The 7,378-nt window shown below is 49.8% G+C and overlaps 1 protein-coding gene across 1 annotated transcript in view; it reads right to left on the reverse strand.

The window, feature by feature from the left end:
• Positions 1-7,378, reverse strand: part of VWA8 (von Willebrand factor A domain containing 8) — a gene marked incomplete at its 3' end in the record, with an annotated part of 127,269 nt that overhangs the window by 119,210 nt on the left and 681 nt on the right. The window lies entirely within an intron of this gene.

Here is a 7,378-nt window from a genome sequence, read left to right on the forward strand (position 1 = left end):
TTCCTATGGCCTCCAGAGGGACTAGCTGGCCCCTGTGTGAGACGGGAGGCTGGACTGGAGGGACCCTCCCTGGTCTGACCCAGCAGGGCTCTTCTGGTGTTCTTATATCAGGAAAAGGCCTGGGCCTCTCTGCCCTGTTGCTGGCCCTCCAGGGGGACTGGCTGGCCCCTGTGTGAGACGGGAGGCTGGACTGGAGGGACCCTCCCTGGTCTGGCCCAGCAGGGCTCTTCTGATGTTCTTCTCAGGGGAAGGCCTCGGCCTCCCTGCCCTGTTCGTTTGGCCCTCCAGAGGGACTGGCTGGCCCCTGTGTGAGACGGGAGGCTGGACTGGATGGACCCTCCCTGGTCTGACCCAGCAGGGATCTTCTGGTGTTCTTAATAATCCCTCCTTCCTAACCAATGTTTTTTATGTTTGGGATATTTTTTAACTCTTTTAATTGTTTTAATGATGTGTGTTTAGGAGAGGTCTGGATTTTAATGGTTTTACAATGTGATTTTATCACGTATGTTTTAAATGCTTCAGCTGCCTTGGTGAAAGGCGGGATAGGAACTTTGTAAATTAAATAAATTAAATAAATAAATAAATAAATAAATGTGAGCAGGTGGTGCTTGACTCATTCCTGAACTTATTCATAGGTTTTATCTACTCTTTGGCAACATACAGAAACTGAATGTAAGAAACTTATATTCTTGGCCAGTTAAGAGCTGCTGTTTTATCTTGTCTGAAAGGACTGCTGTTTTCTTTTTTTGTTTTATTTTCCCTGAAAGGACTCCTCCTACACATAATTTCATATAACAAATTCAGAGTCCGGTGGGGGCACCTTTAAGACCAACAAAGGTTTATTCAAGGGATGAGGTTTCGCGTGCACCTCGAATAAACCTTTGTTGGACTCTGGATTTGTTGTACGGTTTCAGACCAACACAGCTGACCCACTGGATCAATTTTCATAGTTTCATATACTAAGCTCTCTGGCTGTCTCTGCCTTTGGCTATTTAAGTTTAAAGTGATTGGAAGTTGGGAGAGAACTTTCTTTTTGTAATCTTTTTAAAGACTGGCTTCATTAGCAAGCACTATTGTGAATTTAGAAGGGAAGCCTATAGTCTGCTGTCTTGAGTAAATTACTGCACCTTGTAAAGTGGGAGTCTGAAAATGCCAGCGTGCTAAAGAGGAGGAGGAGATATTTACACTGCCTGCTAGTAAGCAGACGAAAATAGCAGTCTTTCTTGTTCCTACAATGTTTAGTGTTCCTGTTTCAAATAAATTCACAGTTCTGGATACAAAGGGGCCGTGGTGGCTCAGAGGTTAAGACGCTGAGCTGCAGACTGGAAGGTCTGTAGGTCAGCGGTTCGAAACCCTCGTGCCACATGACGGACTGAGCTCCTGTCTCTGGGCCCAGCTCCTGCCAACCTAGCAGTTCGAAAGCAAGAAATTGCAAGTAGATAAATAGTTACCGCTTCAGTGGGAAGGGAACAGCGTTCTGTGCGACTTGGTGTTTAGTCCACATGACCACGGAGAAGTCATCAGACAGTGCTGGCTCTTCGGCTTGGAAACGGAGATGAGCACCGCCCCCCTAGTCGGACTCGACTGGCTTTTGAGCAAGGGAAACCTTTACTTTAATGGGCATGCAATTTAAAAGCAGGCAATCAGAAGGTATCAAAAAGCGATGTGGCATAGGAGCATGCCCATCAGGCCGCCGCCTTGACCCATGACAGAGATCTCTGTGACACTCCGAAGAAGAGTTCTGCCTCAGAGCACATGGAGGCTGTGGTCGGATGGATCACTCTCTTTCACATACACACACACAGACACACAGAGCCAGAGGCCAGTGAACCACGCAAGAAGCACCCAGCTCTCGGGGCTACCCTGGCTTGGCACAGCCCCACCAAAAGTACACATCAGCCTCACGCAAGGAACAGAATTGTGTGGAACACCACCACAATGCTCCATTGTAGTGAATAATGGATAGAAACTGAAGAACAGACTGCCAACACCCAACAGAGAGAAACACCAGGGTGAAAGAGAAAATTATGAATGTGGAACTGAGTTAATGTACAATCCATGCAACCGAAGGAAGCGCTCACATGAACTTCCCCATGGCAAGCGGAGTTACACTGGCTTCATCAGAATCCACACAGGCAATAAACACCACACTAGCTAACAAGGAAACTGCCTCCCGTGGGCCCACGCGCCAAGAAGTGACTGCTCCCGGTGGGCAGCCAGCAATTTCCGAATAGCCCTGAGCGCCACGAGGGGTCACAACTCAGTCAGGGCCACACTATGACTTCCGTAGGACCCAGGCACTTTTGCCTTCATGGACCCCTCCCACCATCATATTAAAAATTATTTTTGATATAACTTTAAATGCTTCAACATTTTATTTGTGTCCTGTTTTTGGCAAAAATTTAGTAGATTTTCATGGGCCCTAAAATTTCATTTTTTTCTTATGATTTAAAAAAAAAAATTAAAACATTTTCTTTGACCCTAAAAGTTAATTTTTTTTCTTATGATTTTAAAAGAAATTAAAACATTCTCACGGGCCCCTAAAAGTATCATGGGCCCTAGGCACTGTGCCTACTGTGCCTGCCGGATAAGTCGGCCCTGGATTCTGTGGCAGAGCCCCTGCTTGGCACGCAGGAGGCCCCGGGGGCCATCCCCTGCAGCATCTCCCGCTCAAAGGACTGGGTTGCAGGGGACGTGCGAGACCTCTTTCCTCCCTGGGAGCCTGGAGAGCGGCCGCCAGTCGGAGTAGCCCTGACCAGTGTTCCCTCTAAGCTAGCTCACAGTTTTTTAGCCTCCGGCTCACACATTTTTGTCTCCGCTCAGGAAGGAGGGCTCCAGAGCAAACTGATTTACACAGTAGCCAAATGGCTCGCTCACAACTTGAATGCCAGTAGCTCACAAAGTAGAATTTTTGCTCACAAGACTCCACAGCTTGGAGGGAGCCTTGGCCCTGACTGACTTTCATGGACGGAGGGCCTAACTCAGCAGAAGGCAGCTTCACGGGCGTTGAAACCACCAAGCCGGCAGGAACAGAAACACAGACCTCAGAGGTAAAGTCTAGATACGTGACCCCAAACATTCTGTAATCAAAGCACCATTTTATCCTGCAATCTGCCTTGAGTCTGAGCCAGGAATGTGGACTGTAAATAAATTAAATAAACAAACTGAATACATAAAGCCAACACACAATGAAGGCACTGCGAGCACCATCAGGTGAGGAACAGGAGGCCCGTCAAACCAACTCTTCCGCAATGCAAGCAAAAGCACAGCCTGGACTCCGATCAGCCACATTCCGTGCCAAAGGTGAGCATTACGTCACCTCTCCCGTCACAAGTACACGGGGTCTGTGCAGAAAGGAGCCTCCACGGGCCCTTCCTGAGCAGGCCTGGGAGCCCTGGGACAGCGGGAGAGGGAGGACTGTGGGGATGGCAGGCGAGGAGGAGGGGAGGGCCGGAGGGCCAGGCAGCTCCACGCTCGGTGGCCAGGGCCTGAGCTTCCTCTATGGCACCTCTGCACATCCATTCTCCCAAAGGCAATCCAATACAACACAGCCCGTAGGCCACGGATTTTTTCCAGGGAGGCTCTGGGGGGATGTCGCTAATTTAATTTAATTTAAATCAGCCCTCCCCTGCCACCATTTATCAGAAACTAACCAATCACTTTTCGTTTATCAATTATATTTATACCTTGGACTATTCCTCTCGTTCCTCCAGTCTACCGACCCACCGGCTGCTAGGATGTCTTTCGCACTGGAGGCAGTGGACACTCCCCCCCCCCCCCGCCGGGCTCTGGGCAAGACTCGTAGAGCAGGCTCTGTGCTGTTTTCGGGTATTCCACCCCATATTATTTTCATCAACTGACTGTCCCCAAATATTGGCGGGCTTTCTTTTGGCCAGCCTAAATGCTTCCCCAACCGCTGTTCTGGTGGCCAGATTCCAAGGAACACCTTACTTGGATAGACTACATGCCCCTGGGGGAATTTGAGCTTCATCCCATATTCTCTGTGATTGTGTGTCAATTGCCCCTCTGAGAGACCTGTGGATAGATGGGGATAGTTTCCAAGGGTTTCCTTGTTTCTATGCCTTTCCTGCCCCCTGACACTGATCTGTGGCTATTACTACATTTTTGGCAGCAGTGGCTTCTATCTGAGGATGGAAACAGAAGGTGGTATTTGGAAGACTGGTTCTGCCCAAGACCGCAGAGTCACTGGAGCATTACATAAAGAAGAATTATATTTATACCTTGTGTCTCAGTGGCTTACAATTAAAAGCAACGATAACTTGTATCTCAAATATTGAGAACCAGTTTGGTGTAGTGGTTAAGTGTGTGGACTCTAATCTGGGAGAACCGGGTTTGATTCCCCACTCTTCCACTTGCACCTGCCTGGATGACCTTGGGCAAGCCGTAGTTCTGATAAGAGCTGTTCTTGAAAAAGAACAGTTTCTGTCAGAGCTCTCTCAGCCCCACCCACCTCACAGGGGGTGTCTGTTGTGGGGAGGGGGAAGGGAAAGTAGTTTGTAAGCCGCTCTGAGACACCTTTGGGTAGTGAAGGGCGGAGTATAAATCCAATCTCTTCTTCTTCTTCTTCTTCTTCAAATAATCACACGTCTTTCCTCGCAGGCCCTTTCCCTTCCTGCAACAGCAAAGATACCCACGACTCAAGCCCACTGCCCAAGGCTCCAGGCTGACCTGGTGGCTGCTGCAACTGTTCTTTCTACTCCCCGTGGGATGTTGGGTAAGTTCGCAACACCACATGCACAAGTAGAGCCTGGAATCTGCACAACTGAGAGGGAATCCCAACGTGTACTGGAGCTTTCTGGTGTTGGTACAGAATTATGGGATGCCTGCAGCCCTTCCCACAGAGCCCCCAATAACAAGGACACCGCATGGAAGGGAGTTACAGGGAAATGTCCGGAAGTCAGGAAGCAGCATCCGGAGGACCAGCGGCTTTGCGGCGCCACGACTCCGGCCCCAGTGTGTGTGGGGGGGATGCTCTCCTTGTCGTATCCCTTCGGCTCTTTTCTCCCTGGCATATGGCATCGACCAGCTTGCACTCATCCAAGCCCTGGGGCAGCGTCAGATCTTATTGGAGGGCACAGGCTATGAGTTAGGAGCCCAAGGGAAGTTTTCTTCCTACATAACCAAATGCTGCTGGTACATTTCACATTAATAAGTGCAGCTAGCTCTATTTTTAGTTATGGCTTGAAGAAAAGAAGCTAGATCAGGCTTTAGAGATGCCTAAAATAGAAAGAAAAATCAGGAACGCCAAACAATCTGTCATGCAGAACAGATCACAAATGTTAATCTAGCACACAAGAATTCTCTAGAGACTAGAGCCTCGGGAATGGATATCGCCCACTGAAGTCCCCCCTGCTCCTCTTCTAGCAGTGCCCGGCATTTTTAGATCAGAGGATTTTCATGCTTTACTCATCTCTCCTTATATATATTTGCGTTTTCGTGTCCCTCTTGCCTGAATGTTCCACACGCCCCCACAGCCTTTGGCTGCCTGATGTGTCGCTCACCAGGGGCCTCTACCCATTGGTGGCTGCGTTGCCTCAGTCCTGCCCTTCCCTTTCATCTCATACTGTGACAGAAGACGACAAGGTTTCTGCTGGGACGGAAGCAAAGCTGCGCCACTTGAAGCAAAACCTCGCTCCAGCCTTCAACGGGCTGCTTACGGGGGAGGGGGAGCGCAGCCAAGCCGGGAGCCCCCTTTCGTCAACCACGCTGCCTGCCTGTCCCTCACCCGCCGCTGGAGCACAGTCTCGCAGCCACACATGCCCCCGCATGGAGCAACACCCGCACAGAGCTCTTGCCCCCACCCCGGCTGCTGCTTCCCTTTCCTCGGCCGCCCGCACTCCCGCTTTGCATCGTGCCACTTTCGGGGGGGGGGCACAAGCGGGATGCCACCTTCTTCAAACTGCTTTCTACAGACAAGTGCCATTTAAAGGTAAAACCCAGTGGCAATATTGGGAGAGAACAACAAGCTCTTTCACTTCCACGTCTCTCCCTCTCCAAGAAGTCAGATTATAAGGATGGCTAATTTGTCCTGCACTCTAGCATCTTGCCTGTGTGATCAGCTCACACACAAGGTTGTGGTGACACACAAAACAACTTCACCTTGGCAGTTTTTGCATTTAGGTGCTTTGGTGGGGAAAGAACTAAAGCCAAACTTCACAACCAATAGCCAATGTTGCAAGTTGCGCAAGGCCCATCCATGTAGAGGCCGTCCATGCTTGTAGCACCCACCACTTACTTCACAACCAATAGCCACATACTTCACAATAGCCACATACTTCACAACCAATAGCCACTTACTTCACCACATACTTCACAACCAATAGCCCTGTTCACAAGTTGTGCACGTACAATGCATGTAGAGCTGAATGTAGAACTGGAACAACACATTTGATACTAGTACCTGGTTTCATTTGGAAAGTGAACACACGCTGGCTCTTCCTTACAAACAGGTGTACACGCAGGATGCTTACTGGGATTCACAATTATGTGGAACTGAGAATTTTCCCAGACCCCACATCTTGCAGAACTGGTGAACATGCCCCCCCCCCATCCGCATGAGTCTATCTCGGCCACAAGTTGGGGGGGGGTCTGAGCCTTGACTTCAGATGGAGCCCCGGAACCCGCAGGGCTGCCAAGCAGGCCTCACCTCTTCCTCAATGACGTCCCAAACAGAGTGAAGCAAAGGTCTCATACAGCTTACGCGGCATTATGTGCTCATTATGCTTTTATCCTGCCTGTCCTTTAAGGAATTCAGGTTGGAGCTCACAGCAATTAAGAGCAAAAACAATGTGGATAAACTCTCTCTCTCTCTCTCATTATTATTATTTATTAAATTTCTAAATCACCCCATCCCTGAGCACACAGGACTCTGTGTGATTTACAAAAAATTAAAACATAAAAAATACAGTTTAAAATCAGCAATCAACTAATCCCAAAATTTCAAAATCTTCAGATGGCATCTACGCAGGGGTCATTGGGGGGGGACGCGGGGGGACGCCATCCCCCCAGGTGAGGTGTGGGAGGGCGGGGCCTGGAGCTCCCTGCTGGTGCCCGCTGGAGGTCGCCGCCGGCTGTGGGGAGGACACACTTCCGGTGGTCAGGGGGTGTGGCATATGCTAATGAGTCATGCTAATGAGTCCCCCTAACTCTTTTTCTACGAAATGACCCCTGCGTCTATGACTTAATCTAGACCCTGCTCTGGACTGTTCTTCCATCTCATGGGCAGGTTAAGGAGGAGGCCAAAGCAGGCAAGATGGAAAAAAGGAAGAAAAGAGGAGGGTGCCAGTGAGGATGGAGACCGTGGGTGTCCTCAGCCAAGAGCCCAGGGGGGGGGGGGCATGAAAGTCCCGCGGCGGGA

Source organism: Gekko japonicus, unplaced genomic scaffold (genome assembly GCF_001447785.1).
Source record: "Gekko japonicus isolate JY-2015 unplaced genomic scaffold, Gekko_japonicus_V1.1 scaffold1072, whole genome shotgun sequence".
In the NCBI taxonomy this organism is placed as follows: Eukaryota; Metazoa; Chordata; class Lepidosauria; order Squamata; family Gekkonidae; genus Gekko; species Gekko japonicus.